Source organism: Microcebus murinus, chromosome 7, assembly GCF_040939455.1.
Source record: "Microcebus murinus isolate Inina chromosome 7, M.murinus_Inina_mat1.0, whole genome shotgun sequence".
In the NCBI taxonomy this organism is placed as follows: Eukaryota; Metazoa; Chordata; class Mammalia; order Primates; family Cheirogaleidae; genus Microcebus; species Microcebus murinus.
In genome coordinates, this window is record NC_134110.1 from 34293411 (window position 1) to 34317810 (window position 24400).

At 47.7% G+C, this 24400-nt stretch overlaps 1 long non-coding RNA gene across 4 annotated transcripts in view; it reads right to left on the bottom strand.

The window, feature by feature from the left end:
- Positions 1-2037: 2037 nt before the first annotated feature.
- Positions 2038-24400, bottom strand: part of LOC105882756 (uncharacterized) — a 31067-nt gene continuing 8704 nt past the window's right edge. The window contains exons 3-7 of one of the 4 annotated variants that reach the window (XR_012920146.1): positions 23714-23810; positions 14330-14451; positions 8171-8316; positions 3738-3886; positions 2038-2544 (exon numbers count right to left, since the gene is read on the bottom strand). This is a non-coding gene — a long non-coding RNA (uncharacterized LOC105882756). Of the gene's footprint in view, positions 3427-3737; positions 3887-5089; positions 7298-8170; positions 8317-14329; positions 14452-23713; positions 23811-24400 lie in introns of those variants that run through there. The other 3 variants (XR_012920143.1, XR_012920144.1, XR_012920145.1) reach the window with 3 other exon arrangements.

The following is a 24400-nucleotide window of genomic DNA, read 5'->3' on the forward strand; positions in this document are numbered from 1 at the left end:
CATGAGCACCTGCATGCCGACAGCAGAGGAGCCGCACTCGGGCAGTTCTTCAGGGGGAGAGAGGCATTTGCAAAGCCTAATAATAGTGCCATACATATGTATGCATTTTACACAAAGCCTGTTTATTTTAAAAAATCAATTTCTCTCCTACAGATGGCATATTGCAAAAAGAAACGCGAACCCAGCAGCACCCCTACCAGTGGCAATTCCAAGCGCCAGTCTCCGTCCCTGTTTCCGTGTGGGAAGGCTGCACGATTAAGGGCATCGGATTCTTTCTGCACAGCAGCAACGCAGTCCTGGGCAGACCTCTCACCTGGGGCACATGTGCAGGTCCTACCGAGAGAAGACACGGCCTGCAGGAAGAGCCATGCAGGAAAAAGGGGACCCTGAGGCCAGGTCAAATGAGAACCTTACTGGAAAAGTTGGCTGTATTGCCTCAGTTTCCCCAGTCACAGAGAACAGCCAGGATCCGATGACTGCCTTATGGAAGGCAGTGTAAGGTGCATTTGCTGGTTTCTGGAGAGTGCACGTTACCCCACGTCACCCTTACCCACCACGTTGGCGACAGGGCGCAGTGAGCCTGCCTTTCCAGGAAAGCAGTGGTGTTTAAAAATACCAGGCACACACTTTTTATTGCAGATCGCATCACAGTATGGAAGCAGACACAACTGTCACTGTCCCTGTGACTCCCATTCTCTGCCCCTTAGATTTCAGCTGCTCCTGGTATGGACGTTTCCAGGGGACTTTGGCTCATTCGGTGTCGGCGGAACCCTGCCTTGGGCACACGTGGCCTGTGCGCACTCTCCTCCCTAAGCATGCCGTCAACGAGGGGAAGTGGGAGGGGAGCGCTCCCTGCCCTTCCTGCCGACAACTCCGGGCAGCATCCCGTGTGTTTCTCAGATATCCCTGGAGACACAGTGCCCCACTGTCCACGGCAACGACCTCAGTAAGACACCCCTGCCTTAGCAAGTCCTTCCCCCCTGTTTCCTTACTCTGCTTCCTTGACCACCTGCCAGATAAACCATCTAGACACAAATCCTCATTCCTGCTCCTTGTACTTTCAGGAGCCCCAGCTAAGATATGGTCTCTGGAAACAACGGTGCCCCCTCCCTGAAGGCCCCCAGCGCTGGCTCAACACTTACGGAATTTGGTGCTAACCCTCTACGCCCAGACGCAGACAGAGCAACGTTGACTGGTGAAAAACTCGCATTAATAGACTTGACTCTGGGAAATTCCCATCCGTAGGAAATTAAGAACCTAGAGCAATCCCTTTACAAACTCAGACTCCCATCGGGAAAGTTATACTCCATTCACCTTCACTTCTCTAAGTTTTCAACAATGCTGAGGATCAAGTGTGTGGAGGGGGGATACTTACAACATTTACAAAACTCACTGACAATAATAACAATGAGGAGACTAGGGTCAGGGACAAAGCACAGATTTTTCTGCAGTGAGATCTTGGGAAGGAAATGCAGCAATGCGTGCCCCCACCTGAGCATAGCATCTTCATAAATGCTGGGCTGCAGAAGGGAAGACACTGTGCATAAAGGACCTTAAGACCATGAACTGCAATTGCTCCCTGGTGAGTGGCAGATGAGAAACCATAAAGGCAACAGATTTGTGGTTAAGAGACAGACTCACAAAGTAAGAAGTTGGTGTCTGCAAAAAAGCATAATATTTTTGCATCAGGCAGAAAAAACTAGGTTGTGCTATGTAACAAGTAATGCAAAATCCTCATGGCTTAAAACCACCTGCTTTTACTTCCCTCTTATGTTGGCAGTCCCTGGAGGCTGGGCTGGGGTCTTTGTTCCCTGCTGTCTTCCCTCCAGAACCTGGCACACGGAGCAGCCCCGTCAGGTTCATGACCGTGATTGGTGGGGGAAGCAGACTTGACAAATTGCTCACCAGCATTTATAAGTCCCACGAAGGTGGAACATGTGTCACTTCTGCTCACCTGTCATTGGCCAATACCAGTGACACGGCCACACCTAAAGAAGGTTAGGAAGTACAATCTCACCAGAGGACCAAGAGCTGGAAATAGTTGATCAAGAACTACAGACCATGCTTGTGAGCACCTCCTCCAGGCCTCAGAATGGGAAGCTCCTGACCTGTTTCCAGGGCATAAAGGATGCTAAATGGATATTAGTTATAAAATTGATTTCTTTAGGTTATTTTCAGCTATGAAAAATATCATTCACACTTTGATTAGCTGTAGTCCATCTTTATTATCATAATAATATTTTAATATATGTACATATATTTCAATACTTAGTAATATTTTAATTACATAAATGTGTTTATATTTTTTAATTTATTTTACTACTTAGCTGATTTAATTTAATTTGTACATAAAGGCATTTATCTTTTCACTCCAGGACTTTAGCCTCCCTCTTTCTTTTTTCTCCCAAAGCCCTATGTTCTAGAAGCAGACATTGGCCTCTTTTGAGTAGCTTCATGATCCCTTCTTTGTTGTTTAGGGAAGGGCCATGGTATTATTCATCACAGAAAACCAGTTCCACAGTCCTGATAGCGTGGCCACCACATCTAAAGGACAAAAAAAAAAAAGCCTGAAAGGGAGAGGCGAAAAAAAAACAAAAAATAAATAACCAAGTGGGTGAGAATGAAGACAGAGAACATGTTGTGGTTTAGATGCTGCCTGGGAAAGAAATTCTCTCCTCACTCAGAGTTTGCAGAAATATAAAAGGAACAAAGGTGCGCATAACTAGTGCCAACTCAAACTTGGGGAGACGTGTCTTGTGAGCTCAGAACCACTGGAGCAGCTCCTGGTGTGGCTCTTGGACACTCTACTTGCATAGGCTCCAGTAAATGGGAGAACACAGAACATCGGTGAGACCAAGAAACATAATTATGCCACCATAATTCCTACGTGTAGAGTACCTTCCACGTGGCAGCATTGCATATGTATTATCTCTACCCCTCCCAAAACCCTATTATGCTTCACGTTGCAGAGATGAATAAATTGAACCTTTTTCCTCAAAACCTGAAAAAGTGGTTGGATTCAGTGTCCCTCAAGTCCATTCAAAATGGAGAACATCAGCCCCTATTCCCAGGTGAAGAAGTTGAAGTGGCGTGTCCACGGTCACACCCGAGCCGGTCAGTGATGGCATCTGGTCTACGTGGTAGGTCTGGCCACCTCCAGACCCCCCTGCATCAGTTACTTGTCACCAGCAAACCCATGGTGTTGTGCCAGGACCTAACACAGGGCAGACATGCCTCCCAGGGCCCGGCAGCTTTGGGGGGAAATCTTCCCCCAGAGTGAGCACAGGTGCTGGAGGAGGTCCTGGAGCCCTTGTCTGTCTCCGCAGTTGAGAGTCCTGGATCATTGGAGGAAGCGGGACCCAGTAACCGAGACACTGGAGAAGTGCTGTGGGAATGCAGAAGAGGGAGCCAGGACCGAGGATGCCACTGAGAGGGAGGCAGAGGTCAAGCGGTGGTGCAGACAGCTGTCTTCTCACTGCCTCCTCACACAGCCTTTCTTCTGTGCTCGCCCCCAATAAGGCCACTAATCTCATGGTGAGGGCCCCATCCTCATGACCCAGCCCAACCCTAGGCACCTCCCAAAGGCCCCGTCTCCAGAGACCATCACCTTGGGGGTCAGGCCTTCAACATATGGTTTGTTGGCGGGGGGTAGGGGGTGCCGGCACAAACATTCAGCCCGTAACACAAAGGACTTTGCAGAGGTGACTAAATTAAAGATCTCGCAAATGGGAGATTACCTGGGTTATCTGGGTGCGCCCAATGTCATCACAAGAGACCTCATAAGAGGGAGGCAGGAGGGTCCGAGTGAGAGAAGACGGTTTGACCACAGGTGCAGAGGTCAGGGTGACGTGGCCAGGAGCCAAGGAACACAGGCATCCTCTAGAAGCTGGAAAGGCGAGGGACACAGATTTGCCCATAGAGTACCCGGAAGGAAGGCAGCCCGACTGACACCTTGGTTTAGACTCTTCACCTCTAGAACTGTAAGAGGATGAATTTGCACCTCTCGAGCCACTAAGTTTATGCCAATTTGTTACAGCAGCAAGAGAAAATTTTGCAGTTCACCCTCTGGCCCTCACCCTGCCCTTCTACATTTCGGCTGCAGCAGAGCCTCAGACCCCAGCCCTTCATCCTTCAGGTATTGCTGGGACCTACTAGAGATTTCCAAAAACTGTTAACCGATAGCTAAGGAGGATAGCGGGGAAATAAACAGTCTGACTTACAAAGAGCAAAATTCTGCTCCCTCCCCAACTAGCTTGCTCTCTTTCCAGACATTGTCTCTAGATAGTGACATTCTAGTAAATTCTGAACAACCTTCATGAACACAAAGACTAGTACAGAAAAAATATATTTACAAGCTGTACTTATTTTTCATTGAAGATGAAAATAGCTTTCCTGGGCCCCAGGCAGATAACGTGTGTTTGTACAGCACAGAAAACTATTAGAAATGGGCAATGCCCGGGAGGAAATTGGCACTTTCAGACTCCAAATTAACATTCGGAATATTCACAAAAGTGTCAACAGACAGGCAGCTTCCATTCTTGCTTTGTGTATCCTTTTAAAGTTTACAAAGAGTGTCTACATACATGATCTCATTTAATCTTAAAAACACTCCAAGGTTGATGTTAAGATCCCCACTTTGCAGATGGGAACAGTGAGGCTCTGCCAAGATTACACAGGATGAGTGATGCGGTTGAGACTAGACAAGTCTGCTCTATTTAATGCTATGTTGTCTGAGTACCTGGCATGTGCCAGGCACAGCATACGATGACCATGTGGCCCTCCGCCCCACACAGACTGCGTGTCTCCCAGGCCTATGGGTCTCCCTTCTTTGCTCTGAGCAGAGTGAGCTGTGTAGTTCTCAGCAGCTCCAAGGGGCAGTTTTTCCCAGGACCCAGTGCCCACCAGAGCTCTCACAGGGCCCCCACGCCAACCTTAGGCCCCCCTCGCCCTCCCACAAGAGCTCCGGGACTTTAGAATAAGAAAGGGAACCTTTCCTCCAAGCCTGTGGCAGTCTCCTTGAGGAATCCACCCATACCGGCTCTAATCCCCATTCCCAATCGGGAGTCACAAGGCATGATCCCTGCATTACCTTCTTTTTGAAATCCAAATATCTTCATAGTAAAGAAAGAAAGATCAGAAAGGCAGTCCCTTCTCTCTGCTGAGCTCCTGCCAAGGGCCTGCCTTCCCCCCAGTGACTGACAGGTGGCACCTGCTCCTGCCCTAGTGATGTGACCTTCACAAGACCAAGAGCAAACCTCCCCAGTGTGATGTCATCACCAAAGCATTTAGAAAACAGGAATCACACTCGGGTGCCCTGCGGTCTGCAGGGTGGAATTGCGCAATGTGAAGCAGCTAGAGAACCTGAAATAGCAGCTCTGTGGCTGCAGGCGGAGGATGAACACGTGGAGGTCAGTGATGGCAACTTTATCTCACAGTTCACAGAGGAAGTGGAAAGCCTCCACCAGCATACAGACTGGGAAAGCTGCAATTTTCTTGGCTCCTCCTTTGCTTTAATGGCCACCTTCTATGAGCCACATGCTTCCCACTAGTCCATGACAAATATAAGGGTATGCATGCATCTGAAACCACCATTAAAGTCGTGGCCCAGAGCTCCCCTCTCCTTTCTCATGAAGTTCATCTGGAGTTCATTGCAGGACAGTGGGGTTCCCATCCCTCTCTGGCCTTCCTCCCTCTTTCCCTCTCCCATGATCCCAGTGATATTAATCTACACCCCTTTTCTCCTGGGCCCTGCACCCCCACCCAGCCCAGGCTCCACCCTGGAGGGGAGCCCCTGATATCTGAGTTCCGTGAGACAGCCCTGCCTTGCACCAAGTGAGTGACTGAATTCCCTTTGTACTCAGGCCCAGAGCTGCTCACCATCCAGCCCTGTCTTGCATGGAAGAGCCCCATGTTTGGAGTTTGGCTTGCCAATTGGCTAAAGTCGCCTGGGATAACAACATCTTCCTTTTAAACCTCTTTGCCCTTCCTTATCCCCTGTCCTCTGAACTCCTAGAGCATCAATGCATATCTCTTTTTTAAAACTACTCCTTTTACACTGTCAAAATTTACCTGCTTCAATATTTTTGATAACAGTCCTTCTCATGGAGGCAATTTTGCCCCTTAGATAACATGTTGGCATTATTTGGGCATATTTTTAATTGTCACAACTGCGGAGCAGGGGCATTTCCCTGCGAGTATCTCGTGAGCAGAGACCAGGGATGCTGTGAACACTGCGCAGTGCATAAAACAGCCCTCATTCCCAAACAAAGAATTAAGGACCCAAAATGTCAATAATGCCAAATTGAGAAACCCTGCTCTTGACTGTGTGCATTGCCTGAGGGTAGAAATCTCTACATATTCATTTAAAAATCCCCAGTGCCTATCTCAAAACCTGGAATAGTCATCCAGTGTATTTTTGCTATTGTTAAATACATGTATGAGTGAATGAACTCTCACCTTCCTAAATCATCTGTGCATGCACAATCACCTACACACAGTGTCTGTGTGAGCATAGCTGCACACACATGCATGGACACACAGAGATAGGCACACACGTGTGCATGCATGCACGCACACACACACACACACACACTCCCACCTAACTCTGAAGTCCAGGACCTGCCTGGCTTCCAGACCTACTCACCCAGTCCCCATTCATCTGAGGATCAGGAGCTTCTTTTCTCTGTTACAGTCAGAACAACCTCTGGGCAGACATCTTGGCAGAGGCACTAAGTGTTCTCCATAATTAATTTCACTGACTAAACCCATTTTCCTATTGTGACTCTGCTATTAAATAAGCAGTGGACCCAAAAGGAAAAAGATCCTTTTTGCAATTACACACGCAGAAGGCAACTCAACAACTGGAAAAGTGAAATGCCGACTTTGACAATGGCATAATGGCCCATAGTGTGGCAGGCAGGCCTGACTCGTCACATCTAGCAAATGCTAGTGGGTGCAGAAAACAGGGCCGAAGGGGCAGGGGGACACACGGGGCAGGGGGACACAGAGAGCAGGGCCACCAGCCCCACGGATGGATGGCAGGGGCTGGAACAGGCTCTGGAAGGCCGGGGAGGGAGGGACCGCGAGGCAAAGGCATTCCCCTTCCTCCAGGCCACTTCCTCTACTGGGGACCAGGGACACCACAGAAATGGATGGCAAAGAGGGCAGACAGCCCACAGGGGAGATGGGACTAAAGATTTTGGTGCCAATTTCCTGGAAAAATTGGAACAGAAAGACGCTGCGATTTACCAGCTCTTGGCTCCATGAGCCAAATCAAGTTACAACCAGCCTTCTCCTCCCCACCCCACCCCCACCTGGAAAACCTGTGAGGTCTTCAAGGTTTTACGTGCCTGAGAGCGCCCTTGGCTTCCCTCTATCACGGTGTTTACCCCCGTGCGAATATTTCCAGATTACTCATTCTGCTGCCCTGCCAGCCTTCTCAAGCAAAAACGTGCCATGCTCGTCTCTGTACCTCCAGCGCCCATCTTGAAAATGTGTGATGCGTGAGTCAGTAAATGAATCCTTGCTTACACTTCAATCACATGAATCAGGTTAGGGTTTTAGACTGACGAGGGCGAAAGGACAAGGGCCTGTTGACTAAAGTCCGTGTTTGCTGTGTCCAGGAGTTTGGATTTCAGTTGAGATCAACAAAAATTAACCAGGGGAGGAGGATGTTAAGTTTAGTGGCCTTTGTGTAATTACGTGCACTGCAACTTTAAATTTCATAACCAATGTCCTGAATTTTTAACATTCTGCCTTGGGTTTGTTTTTTAATTGAAAAAACTAATGAACCCCTCGGTGCTGAATATTATCTTACAATAAACCTCTCTTCATATCGTCTTCTACCCAAGACCGAGAATTTGCCTGTGTTAACTGTACTTTAACATAGTATATACAAGACAGTTTCAGCCATGTAGAGGAACATTGTACTGGAAAGATACAGTGAACTACACTAGGGTATTTTGATTGGTTGCTGCTGGGAGACAGGATTCTTTGTTTCCTCCACCCCTTACTTATTATTTTTGTTTGGTCCAGATAGGTTCTGGGGCACGTGTGTATTGAACCTTGATGGCATTGCCGGCCCCGCCCTCAGCACCTCCTTTGGAACTTTCTACCTCCCAAGTCCAGTAACACTAGAGCAGCCATGTGAGCAATGTGACCACATACATACCAGGCTACCACCAATGGCTTAGGTCTGGACACCTACGCCAAACTGCACCAAATCAGTCTTTTGTTCAGGTTCTTAGAAATGAAACTGAGATGGCTCTTTCCAGGTGGCTGAAACAAAAGGCTGGAGAACTTGAGAATTGACGGCAGCTGAAATAGAAGAAAGAAGAGCAGGCTGGAGTCTCCCCGTGTCTCAGGCTCTGGCTTCAGATGTCCCTGAGCCCTGCCATCTTCCTGTCCCTGGGGCTGGGAACTGCCTCAGTTTTTCCACAGCCCAATTCTCTCTCTTGCATAAACAGGCTCCAATGGGATTCCTTCCATTTGCACTCCAACTGATAATAATTCACAGGATTTGCTTTATTTTTACAATCAGAACAAATCTTGAGAATATGAGTGGATATAATTTAAATTTCTAGACCTTCTTGCTTTGCCCCTAATTTCAGATCTAAGCCTTTGCCAGCTGTGACAAACCCACCAAATCTTGCCTTGAGGGGTTTCCCTCAGAAGGAAAGGTGCAAAACCAGTGCCCTCTGGGTACTCCAGTAGAGTGATTTGCTCTCACGAGCCTTGCCCACTGTCACCTCCCACCGCACATGGCTCTGCCCAGGAGCTATATTTTTATTAGCAGCTCTGCATCGTGGCCAGGAATCCACCCCTATGAGAAGGCACATGCTAGAGATGAATTATTGCTCCATTGTGTACGAGTTACATGAGTGTGTAAGTTACTAACGTCCCTAAGCTTCAATTTCCTTAGCTTTAAAATGTTGCTAATAATGGACATCTGCTTTCTAGAACTTGGGGGGAAGATCAAATGATATAATGCCTGTCATCTCACTCAGCAGGGCTACTAACACAGAGAAAGCACCAGATGAATGATGGCTCACATTGCTCATGGTGTATCTCATTTTCTTGGGTCCTCCTTAGCATAATTACCACTTTAGGAAGAGCATGCTTCTCTTATCTTGTCCCACTCCTATATCCTCACAACCACCAGATCTCCTTGAATTGCATAGTGCTAACATTTTATTAGGATGTTTCTAGTCCTCAGGTTTTAGATCTGCCCCAGGTATCTACCTTGAGTGGCTGCCCCAGCCATCAACAGGGGGCTATCAGTCAACTTAAGGCTTATGCTGCAGAAATAAATCATTCCCCCAGGTCTTGGTGAATTGCAGAAGCAAAGGTTTATTTCTTGCTCACAGTCATATTCATCTCTAGCTGTAAGTGGGGTACTTCTCTGCTCTACACCTCTGCATTCCAGGACTAAGGAGCAGCTTCTATCCAGGACAAACCTGACTCATGACACAGGGAAAAGAAAGAGAAAGAAACACCTGGAGACACCCACCAGGGTTGGTACATGTCACTCCCACTTACATTTGACTGGACTAGGCAAATCATATGCACAAATCTCATATCAGTAGAAAATATAGTCTTCTTGCATAGATGGATTCAAGAAAATATTTTGAACAAATAATAGTCTTCCACTGGGAGGTTCTCCATGGGGTTTTAGGGACTCTCTGGCTGTACACACAAGGAAAACTATAATGTCCTAATCTTGATTCCTTCTGGGTGGAGGAGGTGGGGAGGGATGACTTGGTTTCTCCACTCGAATCCCTCCTCTGATGTCATCTCCTTTGGGGCTCCAGTGGCCTCCCACCCTGGTTAACAACTGGTATTTAATTTCAGTTACTATAAAGATGTTTACATGATAAAAATTGGAAGGATAGAGTCCAAAATCTGATTTTGTTTTTTCTCTGGAATGATTTTTTTTTTTTTTTTGGGAGGGTAGCTTCAAGATTTTCTAGAGTGTGTATATAGTTAATTGAATATAAAACTAAACAAAGGCCGGGCGCGGTGGCTCACGCCTGTAATCCTAGCTCTCTGGGAGGCCGAGGCGGGCGGATTGCTCAAGGTCAGGAGTTCGAAACCAGCCTGAGCAAGAGCGAGACCCCGTCTCTACTATAAATAGAAAGAAATTAATTGGCCAACTAATATATACAAAAAAAATTAGCCGGGCATGGTGGCGAATGCCTGTAGTCCCAGCTACTTGGGAGGCTGAGGCAGGAGGATTGCTTGAGCCAGGAGTTTGAGGTTGCTGTGAGCTAGGCTGACGCCACGGCACTCACTCTAGCCTGGGCAACAAAGCGAGACTCTGTCTCAAAAAAATAAATAAATAAAAATAAAAATAAACAAGTACTCCATTAAAAAAATAAAACGACTCATCTGGCAGCAAAGCAGAAGATCAGTTCCAGAGGAGGGAGCCTGAGGAGAGGCTGAGGGAGGATGGGACGAGGCTGAGCCAGGGCGGTAACCAGGGGCAGGAGAGCACCTGCATCCAGTCATCCCAACCTGGGCTTGATAGGACTGGTAGCCTTGGGATGTGGGAAATCAGGAAAAGGGAGGCTTATTGCTGCACACGGACTTTGAGCCAGCGCTGAGGGTGGTGGAGGTCCTTCTGACCTGCAGAATAAAAGGATACCTCCCCCCTACGAGAAACTACAGGATCCATTGGTGGGTACATAAAAGTCCGAAGAAGTCGCTTCCTTGGATCCTCATTTCCAACACTCGTATCCCGTCCAGGTCCTGCCCAGGTATGTAGGTCAATGTTTAATCTGAAACTGTCATTGAACTGCCACCATCTTCCTTTTAGAGAGCAAGGCCTTGATGGACAGCTGATGAAGTTTTTCCATGCATCTTCCTGCCACCCTGGCAAAACAGTACATATTCAGACTATCCTGACACTGCAGAGGACACAAGCTCTCGGGATAGAGAGTTGTACTCGCATGGTGTGATTCTGGGCAAGTCAGTTGGCATCTCGGAGATTCAGGCTCCTTATTACTTAAGTTGAATTATAACAACTACTCTACAGAATGTGTTAGGGACCAGGTGTGGTGGCTCACACCTATAATCCTAGCACTTTGGAAGGATAATGTGGGAAAATTGATTGATCCTGGGAATTCTAGACCAGCCTGGGGAACAGAGAGAGAACTTTTTACTACAAAAATGAAAATTATAAAAAAATTAGCCAGGCATGGCGACATCTACCTATAGTCCTAGCTACTCGGGAGGCTGAGATAGGAAGATCACTTGAGCCCAGAACATTTGCTGCTGCAATTCACCAAGGTTATGATGAGCTGTGATCACACCACTGCACTCCAGCCTGGGTGACAGAGAAAGACCCCATCTCTACTAAAAAAATAATAATAATTTGTCAGGATAGAAAGAGATCTAGTATTTGAAAGCATCTAGTATTACTATGCCTAACACATTATCAATTACTGTAATGACAGAGATATGCTGGTACAACATAACAGGACACACATTTTTGCAAGGAAGTAGTGCTGGCAAACACCTATAGACATAATCAAAATACTAAATAAAGGCCACCTATAACTTATCCCTCCATCTTACCATTTAATGATCAGCAAGTCCTTCCTTGAACCCAGTCTAAATTCCTCCACTGCTGCTGAACCCATAAACCACCAACCTGCCATGTGACAATGGCTCCTGGTCTGGAATCAGCAGAGTGTCACAGAAAGTTTGTTCTGGACTCACAGGGGTCTGCTTTACAACAGCTTGCCCCTGGGCGTGTCACTAAAATCTCCTGAGCCGCCATTCCCCTCTTTTAAATGGGAGTGACATTATCTACCTTAGAACCCTGTTTTGAGAGTTGTTTTGAGAGCGACACATGTAGTGCGTCTGGCCCACAGAAGGTGCGTAGTAAATGGGAGCTCCTTTCATTCTAATGGATGTTACCATTTAAGGAAAAGCATAATTTTTAAACTCAAGGGTTTTTTTTCAGCTAATTATTTTTTATCCAGGACCATGATAGCTGTTAAGTGTTTTGGGCTTTTCTCTCTCCAGAGACACTTTATGATGCCAATTAGAAGTGCAAGTACACTGAGATTAAAAAGCAATGACGAGCGGAGTGAGCTGCAGCCTCCCCTCCTCCTCCCCAGCCTGCTGCTCCTGAAGCTCGTCCCAGTATCCAACTCTCCATGGCAAAAAAATTCTGGGGACAAGGAAATGTCAAGACTTCACAGTTCAAAGTCATTTGATGACCTTTGGGGGGAGGGATGTTCTATGTACGCAGGAAATCACATGGACGTTAAATCTTTGCACAGACAATATTGCCTTCTTTATTAGCATAGAAACATGATAACATGAAAATAATAGTCAAATCTTAGGGAACTGGAGAGGCTGAGTCAGAGATGGGATTTGCCAAGGGCTGGGTCCAGTTTTACATGCGCAGGTCTCTCCAGTGTCATTATTACCCAACAGAAGGCCCCCAGTAGACCTGGGTGCACTGATGAATCCATGCTCGTATTGATGAAATTATATTTATTTTTCCTTTCATTTCAATTCTTTTCTGCCTTGTTGGTCCCTTTCCTCCACCTCCTCCTCTCCAAAGACCACGAGAAAAAGAATCAAATGATCTAATTTAATTTTGTGAGCATGAATAAGTTTCCTATTCTCTCCAAAAACCACTTCCCTCCTGTGCCAGTGGGATGAGCAGTGCCTGTTTCCCAGCCGCATCTCTTTGGTGCTCACTACCCCCTGCTTAGCTCGGGCAGTCCTCCCTCCAGATTACTGCAGCTGTGGCCTATCTTGCTCCCCAGCCTCTAGACCTGGCATCACTGCCTCCCCTCCCCAGCTCGCCCCACCCACTCTCCGAGCTGTTGCCAGAGTGTTCTTCCGCAAAGCAATCTGACCACACCGAGTATGTCTATTGCCCATCTACAATGGAAGGACCTGCTCCAGCTCCAGGAGAAGGGAGCGTGGAACAAGGCCCCGCTCATCACCCCGTCCGCTACCTGCTCTCGCCCCATTCGCTTTACATACCAGCCACACACAGCACTTCCTCCAGCCTCTGAGGCTTTCTCACTTGCAGGCGCTCTGCTCTCCTCCAGATAATTCCTACGTGTTGGGTAGGAATCAGCTTAGAAATCTACTTGCGAGAAGCCTCCCCTAGCTCCCCCCGCCCCCCAGGTTTGGGTAAGGACCAGCCTTCTGTGGCTGAAAGCACTCTGTCCCCGCAGTGCCCAGGAGCTCTGCCCGCTGTTTGCACATCTCCCCCCGCCCCGGCTCACTCATCACGTTCACATCCCACACGGCGCACGGTCATCTCCAAAGCCACGTTTCAGGAGGGAATGAAAAAAATGCATGCTTTGCAAATTGATGCACACTCTAATAGACATACAGTAGAAGTTTGAACGTGCCAGAGTCCAAAACTGGAAGCATCTTCAGAGTAGACTCACTCTGGGCAGATGCTTCTATGATCGTTGCTTTTTTGGGTAATTATCTATTGAACAGCTAAATTTGGTAAAGTACATTGTAAAATAGACTGCCTCAGACACAGTCTGTCTTTTTACTCCCTTATCACCCCTGAGTGGCACCTCTGGTAGGGGCCATGGCTTCAAGGTCACTTTCAGGAATAATCCTCCATCCCACCCCAACCCAATTGGCCAGGCTGCCCTCTGCCTGGGGAGCCAGCAGCAGGAGAAGAGGGACTAGTGAGGTCTGGTACCCCCAAGCTGTGGCCCCCACTCTCTCTGTAGCTTCTGGACCCTCAGGGTCAGGAGCTGAGTGGGGGGAGGACGAAAGACACAGGGGCAAAGTCTTTGTCTGTAGCCGGTGCTGTGGATCTCTCTGCTCAGCAGGCATCCAGGGGCTGCCCTTGAACTGGTTCTTTAGAGACCCTCATGAGCACCCCTGCACCAAACCACATCTTCACATTTGAGGACCTGTATTCAGTTCCTGTCCTGGACAGCCCCGTGTAGCCACCTTCTTCTGGGTTCCACACACCTAACGGACAGGTCTCTTGAGTGGGCTCCAAAGGGACACCCATCCGTCTGTCATTGCCTTGTATCACTCAAACAGTCCCCCTCCCTCCTCGAAGCCTCACCTGTCTCCTAGCTCTCACTTCTCCAGGGGAGGGGTGGCACCTGCCCTTGTCTTTCGTTTGCCCAAAAACCCTGGGACGTGTGCCGGATTTTCTGGTGCTCCAGGGCTCTAACAGCCACTGTTTGTGGAGCTGCACAAGCATTGGCCCTGAGGGACAGCTGCCTCTCTCCTGGGGGAGGTTCTCTTGGATCCCAACTCTTAATCTCCTGCCCAACACCTCTCACCCCTGCAAGTCTCCCCCTGAACCCTATCCCCCTCTTACCTACACTGTAGGGAGGCATGGCCACTGGACAGAGCCTTCCACCTTCCACGGATGGAGCCTGCACTTCCCACGTCAGGATTCTGATCAGCCTTTGTTCTCCATGCTGAGATTTCCTTCAAATTCTAAGACAATAGGAAAATGCTTCTTTTGTAGTTATAAATCACATTTTAGTGATATCAAAGAAAAAACAGACAGGACATTTGCTTTGATGAGTGGCACATAATGACGGTGTGTTCTGCTAAGCTACAAACAGCAGTCAGCCCAGTGTCTGCAATTCCTATAGTTGGTGTGCTTGGGCTCTCTGTAGCCAGAGAGGTGAATGAATATTGATCATCCATGAAACCTGTTTTGGCAATAATGGCATAGAATGTTGACTTGCTCTTGTGCGCATACACTGGTGTGTAAACATCTACTTCCTGTGCTAATGAACCTTGTAGAACCCTTCAGCACCATATCCGTTAAAAATGCCTGAACTCTGGAAACACCAGCAACACAGAAATGCCAGATCATGGACAGTCCAGGAAAATGCTCTTCCGTTGGATCTACAAAAGGACTGGGGCCCCAAAGGAGAGGACCATCGGTTCTGCCTGAGCTGGGTGGGAGAAGGCATCACAGAGGGTGTGGACTTCAGCCTCAGGACAGGGGAGGTGGAAGATGCAGGGCCAGGGAGGGAGGAGCAGCTTGGTCCAGGAAGAGACACGTGAGAGCAGCTGGGGCACCGGGACACATGCGTGTCCCCAGCACTGGGGGAGGGAGGGAAGGAACCGCCCTTGCTCCGTAGTAGACCTGGGCCTGTGCTTAGAGCATCTTCTCCTGTCTGGTCCTCCCAGCACCCCTGTGTGGCTATCAACAGCCTCTGTGTTTTGAGGTGAGGGATAAGGTTTGGTTGACTCTCAGTGAAAGCAAAGCTGGGAACTGAACTCAGGTTTGGCAGAACTCTAGGGCACATGAGCTTGGTGGTGGACAGAAGGGGAAAAGGCACTGGAAAGTTAGCCTGGGCTCAGGCCAATGTGGTCCTTCTCACTGTGCCTGTCTGTGCTTGCCAAGGACCCAAAACCATCTCTCCCGACTCACTGCCTGGCAGGGGTCAGGAGCAGCTTCACTGCACAGCGGCAGGGCCAGCACTGCAGTGAGACAAGGGACCCTGAAATTCCTGGGCATGGGCAGGACAGGGGTGCGAGAGACTCCTCCCTGATGGGCTGTCTGAATCTAGGCCCTGCTCCAGGCATCCCTGACCCCAGGAACCTGAGACTATTTGATCCCCAGAAAACACCAGCAATTTGCAAAATCATCCCCAAGGCCCCAAATCTCCAACCCCATCGAGTCCTCCTCCCTCTGCCCCCAGAAGGACTGCAGCGTTCTCCTAGGGAAAGCCCTGCTGGTTATGTCTGGGGCCTGCCTGCCCTTTTTGCAGAGGTTGAACCAAGGCCAGGGCAGGATCTGCGGGAAGAGGAAGAGGAAGGCCTGGGGCCTGAGCCCCTGAGCCCACATTGGTGCCGGAACTGTGGCCTGCTCCATCCTGGACACAGGGTGCAAGGTGAGTAAAACCCAGTTCCTGTCTTCAGCGGCCCACTGTCAAGCAGGGGAAGCCAAGAGTGACAGTGCAAAGTACCAGTGTGCACTGACAGCCCCTCCCTGCCTTGCAGGAAAGGGTTTACTTAGTCAGTCAATGATCATGAGAAAAACACACACTTGCCTCTCGGCCCATTCCCCACCTCCTAGAACCTGTCCAACAACCCAGGGGGGATGAGTCTGTCCAAAGGGCTCAATGAATCCAAGTAAGTCTAGTCTCGAGGAAGAGAGAAATAACAGCAGCAGCGACAACGGCGAATATTTATTGAAATTGTCATGGAGACCAGACATTATGCTGATTACTTTACCTATGTTGTCACATTTCAAGCTAACAGCCACCACATGAGCTGGGCACTGTGATTATCGTCCCAGTTTTCAAGTCAGGAAACCGAGGGCTAGACACACAGTTTTCCTGGTGGCAGCACACAGTGTAGCCAGGACACCAGCACAGCTGCCTGGCTACACCACCATCTTCCATCAGAAGCCTGCTCTGGCCCCTGCAGGGCACCCTCCTCTGCCGCTCTGCAGAAGTGTGGACCCCCAGGAGGACTTGGGAATGCTGGGCCCACCGATGCCCTGTTGTGGCCGCAGGGTCCTCTCTCCAGGAAGCTGAACTCATTCACGGACAGCTCACTGCACTGTTGCAGCCCTCGTGGTCTAGCTTTCCACACTTCTCCCCAAGACATACGCCATGTGGTCAGCCAGTTCTCCCAGGGCCCAACCCTCAGGCTGGGGCAGGGAGGCCCCAGGCTCAGCCTTGTACAAACCCAGAACCATCCCCAACCCTGCATGGGGAGTCCTGCTCAGAGGCCAGTTTTAACATTTGCCAAAGTAGAAGCATCTCCCCTGCTAGAAGCCAGGCCTACTTTTTGTTCTTTTAAAACACAGAGTAAAGTATACCCATATTCACAGCAGCATTATTCATCGTAGCCAAAATGTGGAAGCAACCCAAGTGTAAAACCCCAAACGTGCTATGTACCTACAGTAGAATCTCACTCAGATTCGAAAAGCAAGGAAATTCTGACACAGGCTACAACATAGACAAACCCTGAGGACATTCCACTAAGTGAAATAAACCATCCGCAAAAGGGCAAATACTGCGTGATTCCACTTATATGAGTTACCTAGCGTAGTCAAATTCACAGACACAGAAAGTCGAATGGTGGTCGACAGGGGCTGAGGGAGGGGGAAATGGGTGATTATTTAATGGGGACAGAGTTTTACAAGAAGAAAGAAGTTCTGGAGATGGATGGTGGTGATGGTTGCACAGTAACGGGGATATACTTAATGCCACTTGCAGGGCAAGAGTAGTTGAGGTAGGCCCGAGAGATTAGCTACTTCTCCTCACGGAGCCAGGTCCCAAAGATAGGAGTCGCCACAGAGGATAAGGAAATTGATAGGCAACAGAGAGAAATAAAAGAATATACAAAGACTAAGGTATAGTTTATAGTTATATATATATATAACTACATAAATATATATAATAATATATTTTTATATAAATATATTTATATAAATATATTTATAATATTATAAATATATATTTATAATATATGTTTATACAAATATATATTTATATATAAAGAAATCAGACATAACACAGCAGGGAGCACCTAGGGGACTGGCGGATCTCCATAACTGCCAGCAAAATGGTTACATTCGTACAGGTTTTTATAATCACAGGCATCAATTACCAGTCGTCAGGGTAACATATTTGCATATCAGGGAATACAGTTACTAGGGAATACAGGTAGTGAGTTAGGGTCAAAAGTCCTCTCAAGGGGCTTCTAATCTATCTAGGTGAACAAACAGGTAAAAAGTCTTTTAGGGCTAGTTTTTAAGTTCTAAGAAGTAGTTGTCAATTAACAAAGGTAAAACAAAAGAGGTATAGTGACTCAATATATCTTTGATTAGTTATGGTGAACTTAAAGGTAGACAGACAGGAGAGAGCAGGGAACCCATCTCTAATAAAACAGGTTGTTTATAACCACCGGGTGCTTCTCTGGGCAAAGTGCACTGATTGTCTCCGGCTCCCATCCTGTGGGCCATGTTTGCCTTGTCTTGTCTTGTCTTTCAAGACACAGGGAAGCTCACAGATTTTGAGATACCTGGAAGCCTTCCTGGAAAACATCCCTACCAGAGATTTGAGAGCTCTCCCATGATAGCAGCCTCTAATAAATGAACCATTGAGTCCACACATTCCTTTAGGGCAAAACCCTGCAAACTCCTGTTTCTGTCTTTAATATGGTGATATTGGGTTATACAATAAAATAATGGTTTTATGAGCCACATCTCATTAATTCCTCAGTCATATTTTCCCAACAGCCACTGAACTGGACTTAAAGATGGTTACGATGGTAAGTTCTATGGAAAAAAAATAAACAAAGACTGAAGCAGCAAGAGCCATGGAGAGTCACCAGAAAGTTCTTTGGCAGCCCCGTCATTCTCTCTCCAATTAGCATTCAGACACCACCCGTGGGCTCCAGCCCTCTGCTTAGGGAAGTCTCTGGTTTCAAAATTCCCAGTAAATCTAAAACTACTACCCCTCTCCCACCACCTCTGCTTAAGCAGGAAGATGCTAAAGATTTTGTCTACAATTGGGCATTTGTTCCCCAGTGGCTTCTGGAGCTGGGATTTGAGGTCAAATCAGTATCACACGGTATCACACGGGGGTGGGCGCGCCCTCTTCCTCCCTTGGAAACGTCCCCAGCAGGTTGCCGTGAGATTTCAATGACACCCTCACAGATGCTTCGCCCGCTTTGTGTGCTCCCTCTGTTGAAATGATGCGCCTTTCTTTTTCTCTTTTTGAGAAAAGGTACCCTCAGATCTTAGAAGTAATAAACAAGATGCACGATTTATCATTTCCAACTTGACTCATAGAGAGAAAAAAAAATCATTATATTTGTGAGTCAGGGCCTTGGGCCTTGGTGGGAAATCTGATAGAAGCTTCTGGAAAAAGGGACCTGCCAATGGACCACTGACTGTCCTCAATACCCCAGAAACTGAGAAAAATGTTGTAACACAAAGAGAAGTTGATCTTAGACTTCTACCTCCCAGAAGGCCCCTGTGTTCTTCTCTGCCATCTCAAAAATATCACTGAGCGTGTGCACCGAAAGAGCCAGCCATCGTGTCCCCTGAGCAGAGATGGTGACTGGACTCCTCCAAGGCCAGAGAGCCAAATGGCCAGTGGATTTTAAAGGTCAGCTTCATCCCTAAGAGAAGAAAACCTTAGCTTAAGTCTTATGGGCCGTCCCTCTATAAAGACAGTAAATATAACCAGTTTGGGATCCTACTGCAGAGGGCAGCTGGGAATCACCCAAGCTTTGGACCCTAGGGAAGGCTGCACAGATGAACTGAGTTTTGAAAGATGGATAGGAGTGTGGCCAAATAAAGTGTTGAGAGGATGGGTGGGGAACACATTCCTGAAGAAAGTTCTCCCATAAACCAAGGCATGAGGTTCAGCTCAGGGAACTCCATGCCCGAAGCTGGGCAGGAGCAGTGGTTAGAGATTCAGCTTCCAGGCAGAGAGTCGGGCAAACCCCTGCAAACCACAGCCAGGAGCACCTTCTCCTGTGGCAGGTCTTGGTTTCTGTATACTTTACGATGCTTGCCCCACTTCCATAAATACCAAAGTCTCAAGCCCTTCTTTAATGTTATTTAAAACTCAAAACAAACCATTCTCCCTGCAGTGAACAGAATAATCTTTATAAAACTTAGCTCCTACCATGCCATTTTTCTGCCTAAAACACCAGTTGTTCATAGAATATGCACCCCCGGGGAGCAGGCACCTCTGCTGGAGCAATGGGGTCCACAACAGTGGGCCCATCCAAGGAGCTACATCATATTAGCAATTACTGGTATTTTATTCTGTGCCAAGTGCTTTACCTGCATGAATTCATTTAATCTTCATGACAAGAGCATGAGATAGGTGCTATCGTTAACCCACATCACATTTGGAGATATTTGCCCAAGATCACAGCACTGGTAAATAATGGAGTCAGACTCTGGAGTTCTTGAAACCACCACACTGCATGGACTCTCATGGCCATATTGGCTTACTCATCTCTGTATGCTTTTTTCTGTCTTCATGTTTGCCATTCCAAACCAAGCCATCATCATGCCTTTCCTAGGTAATGACCATGGCCTCTGAACTTGACTTCCTCTCCAACCTCCTATGCAACCCTAGACCTTGTAGAACCTCAACACTGGGCATCCTTTGCTCAGATCCCCACATTTCTTAAATATTAGTCATTCCATCTTCTGTACAGTACATTAATGCCAACAAGTCTTTGGTCTCAACACAGCCCGTGATCCATTGGTCCTACCATTGGAGGGTTTTTATTTATCCTCACATCACTCATGCAGCCACTTCCCTCCAACCTAGTGTAGATGTCACAGGGCATCATCATGATCATCCCTGTCATTTACTTTTCTCTCCCTGACCCTTTTTGCCTTTCATTAAATTTTACTGGAAAAACTCCAACCCTTGTTAAATCTTCATCATTACCTCTTTCTCCCTGAACCCAAGCAATTGTCACTGGAGGAAAACTCAAAGCCATATTGACTTTAAAGTAACCACCACCAACTTCAAGTGAGCCTTTAAGGCTGCCCAGCAATCCTAGACTTTTCCCACATCAATCCAACCTCTCTCTTTCCTAGAAGACTATTCCGTATCTACTCTCTCCTCAAACTTCCAAACCTCCTCTCCACTCTTACTTTAAGCTTGCTACTTTGCTGAGAAAATGAGACAATTAGAGGAGAAATTCCATGTACTGCCACCACCACTTGTACCTCCCTTCCTGTACCTGTACTCATAACCTCTGCCTTCCTGCTGCTACCAATTGTCTATACTCGTATCTGCAGCTAATTCTTCTCCTACATCCCATACCTTCTCCCCATTCTCATCTTTCTCTCTTGCATAATCATTTTAATCAACAGGTTAATACACTATATTATATTTTATTTTTCACACATCTCCCTCTTCCCTCTTGGAAAGAATTGTGTGTTCACCCTTTTCCCATTCCCTATTTCATTCCAACCAGCCAGGACTCCATTTCCACCAATGCAACCAAAGAACCCTTGTCAAGGACACCAGTGACTGGGTCATTGCTATATCCAATGGTCATGCCTCAGTCTTGTAATATTTCAATGTATCAACCACGTTTGATGAGTTAATCACTGCCTCCTGGTGAAACCCTTTCTGCAGTTGGCCTCTAGGACACCACTCTAGAAGCCCAGAGTGGAGGATTGTTCTCCTCCCTTATCAACTCCTCCTTTGCCAACCCTTCCCTATGTCAGCTGTCAACAAACATGGAATGACGCAGACCGTATTCCCTGACCTCTTCCCTCCTTATACACAACAGCTGGGTCAGCACCTCAAGACTTAAGTACAATCTGTTCCTTGATGACCCACCATTTTATTTGGAGAGGTCTGACCTCTCCCTCAAACACAAATCTCTCCACTGTATTTCTAATAAGCATCTCAAACTTTACCTGTCCAAAATTCCTGATTTTCCACCTCTCTCCCAACTCTCTCCTCCCACAATTGTCCCCATCCTAGTTAGCGGCAATTTTATTCTCTTTTTGGAGCTCAGTCCAAAGCCCTAAAGTCACCTTCCACATCAAATCCGTCAGCAAATCTTGACTATACCTTCAAATAACTCCCGATGTCATCTTAAATGTCAGGGACCTGTACATGTAGAGAACACAGTATCATATCTGACTTCTTAGAGATACTCAGTACACATTGGCTGATTAAAGAGTCTCTCTCTCCTCTCTCTCCCTGTGCCCCACCGCCCCCCTTTGGAATGAACGTTCTTCCTCCAGAGCACCAGCCTGGCCTCATTCCCTCCCCATCCCCGTTCACCACCAAGGACCTGGCACACAGTGGATCCTACAAGCCAGAGGCTGTTCCTGTGGGACTCTTCCGGCCTCCGTCTAAATTCCTTGCCTGGACTAGACCCAACAGGACCCCAAAGAGAGTGTGTAAAGGACCCACAGAAACACATGCAGATTCAGAATTTACAAGAGGAATGAGGGAAAGCCCATTCCACTGCTCTTTGGGTCCCTCAGTTGGAAGGATCAGGGTCAGAAAGAAAATGAGAAGAGACTGATGGAGAAACTTCTCCGGAGAGAGTGATGTGCATCCACAGTGTGGGGGTCCATATCCCTTTATTTGGGCTACATGTTACCTTCTGCCTCCAACTCCAGAGAGAGGGGCTTCAAGGTGGCTTGAGGGTACCTTTTCCATGCTGTCCTGTGTGCCAGATAAACTCGGTCTGACTTCTGCCTAGGTGATTAAAGAAGATGACCAACTGCTCAGGTGCGGGCCGTGCGTGCACTGCTGCATCGCAATAGGAGTGCTCACGGAGGGGGAAGGGGTGCATAAGCCTGACCCTTTGGTCAGTGACTCTGCAAAGCATAAGCCAGAGTGGGCAGCTTAGGGCAGCCTTCTCTGTGGACAGTGGGAAAGACAAGGAGAAGAAGGAAGCTGCAGGTGAACACCTAGTGGCTGGAGGACAGGAAGCAGGGGGCAGACTTCCTGAGTCTGCCGGGTGCAGGGGGCCATGGAGGGCCTTCTAGAGAGCACACAGGAGAAAGGATCAGCTTCGAGCAATAGCCAAGCCTGAGGGGACAAAGCCAGCTTGTGTCTGGGACAGTTCTAAGGAGACCTTTTCTGTTGATCTATTTCTATCTATTTTCTAAGGCACATCAGAAACTGTGGCAGTAGAAACAGAAGCAGGCCAGGCAGAGATGGAACAAAGCCAGCCACACCCCTGTTTGCCACTGCAAGCTTCACCCTGACACTGACCCAAGCTACGAGAAAAGAGAAGATTTAGCACCGAGGCGGTTGAGAGCTTCAGTAATTACACAGGACTGGAATTACATGGGATTTCTAAATCAAGACTTAAAGTGATACAGGCACATCTGCTATTCCATGAGCAGAAAAATGATAAGCCCACGCGAGTGTTCATTCAGGGTCTGACCACAGTAACCTCAACTGCCTAAGGTTTAAAAGATGCATCCTGATCACCCTTCACACATCTTGCTTACTAACCTGCACACGCATACTAACCTGCACACGCACACACACGCATTGAACTCGATGAGGGGTGCAGAAAGAATTGAGACTCAGACTCTACACATAAGATACTCATTTTTTGGAGGAGTCAAATACATCCTTAGAATGCACTGTGCCAATTACCAGGACAGACCCAGGAGCAAGTGCCCCAGGAGCCCACGGCAGGGAGGGGCCGAGGTCAGGGAGGTCCTGCAATATGGTGCTCCGGATCAGAGATTTCCCTGTCTTATGAACTGTTCTGAAACACCCTGGAACCAGATATTCCTATTTCAGTTTAATGAGTGCAGAAGGACCATCGTCTTAGACAACAAAGGCGCCTACACACATAGGAGAAAAGTCAGGAAACCCATAACCTCCACTTTGGAATTTTACTAAATTGAACACTCACCTCCCCCTCACTCCAGTCAAAACGGCTGAACTCTCTCGCCTGACAGTTCCTCTGGCTCCACTTGCAAATCTCTTGGCGCTGGACAGGTCTGACCTGACGGGAGACTGTGGCTCTTTCAGACTGAGCTGACAGGTGTGTCCCCCTGTGGTTTTAGTGACAATCTCAATGCTGTACCCAGTCCTCTTGCCTGGGTTAAGCTGCCTCTGCTTATCAACTATTATTTTAAGCCGTGATTTTGAATCTCCCGGTCACCCTGTCTTGTCTTGTGAACATATTGCACTTGGCCTCTCTAATGAAGCAAGCTTTAAACTGAAAGATGAGAGAATTGATGAGCAACCTGTACCTGCAGGAAGGAGGATCCAGGAGAGGGTGGCAGGTGCAAAGGCCCTGAGGCAGAGGCATGCTCACGGGTCCCAGGAAGAGCAAGGAGCACAGTGCTGCTGCAGAAACATGAAGCGAGTGGTGTGTGGTTAGAAATGAGGTAGGACAGGTCGTCAGAGGTTAGGCTAGGTGGGCTCTTATGAGTAAGATAAAATTGGATAAAATTCCACATAATGAGAGTGGTATCCTTAGATTGATTTTTTAAAAGACATCACAATGCAAGGTTATAGGAGGCAAGAGATGACAGAGGAAGCTACTAAGGAGGTGACCACTGTGATCTGGGAGCCTGGAGTCTTAGCACATCCTGGTGCACAGATATAGGCTCAGTCCCTGCTCAAAGTTTAATGGGAAAGGAAATCACAGGTAGGCACAAACACTAACATTGCGGGTTTTTCCTGTTTTCCTCTTCTAAGTGTTGTATGTGCTTTAACTCTAATTTAATTCTCATGGCCATCCTGAGATAAGGCTTTTATAAGGGTTAGGTCCCAATTTTACAGCTAGGGAAACTGAGGTACAGAGACTTTATGACAAACTTCACAAGGGAAAACAGTGGTGCTGCCAGGAATAGGCTGTGGGCTTCCCAGCTGCCACCCCCACACTCCTCTGCTGTGCCCCCTCTCGGCGCACAAATCCTTGGAACGCACATCTC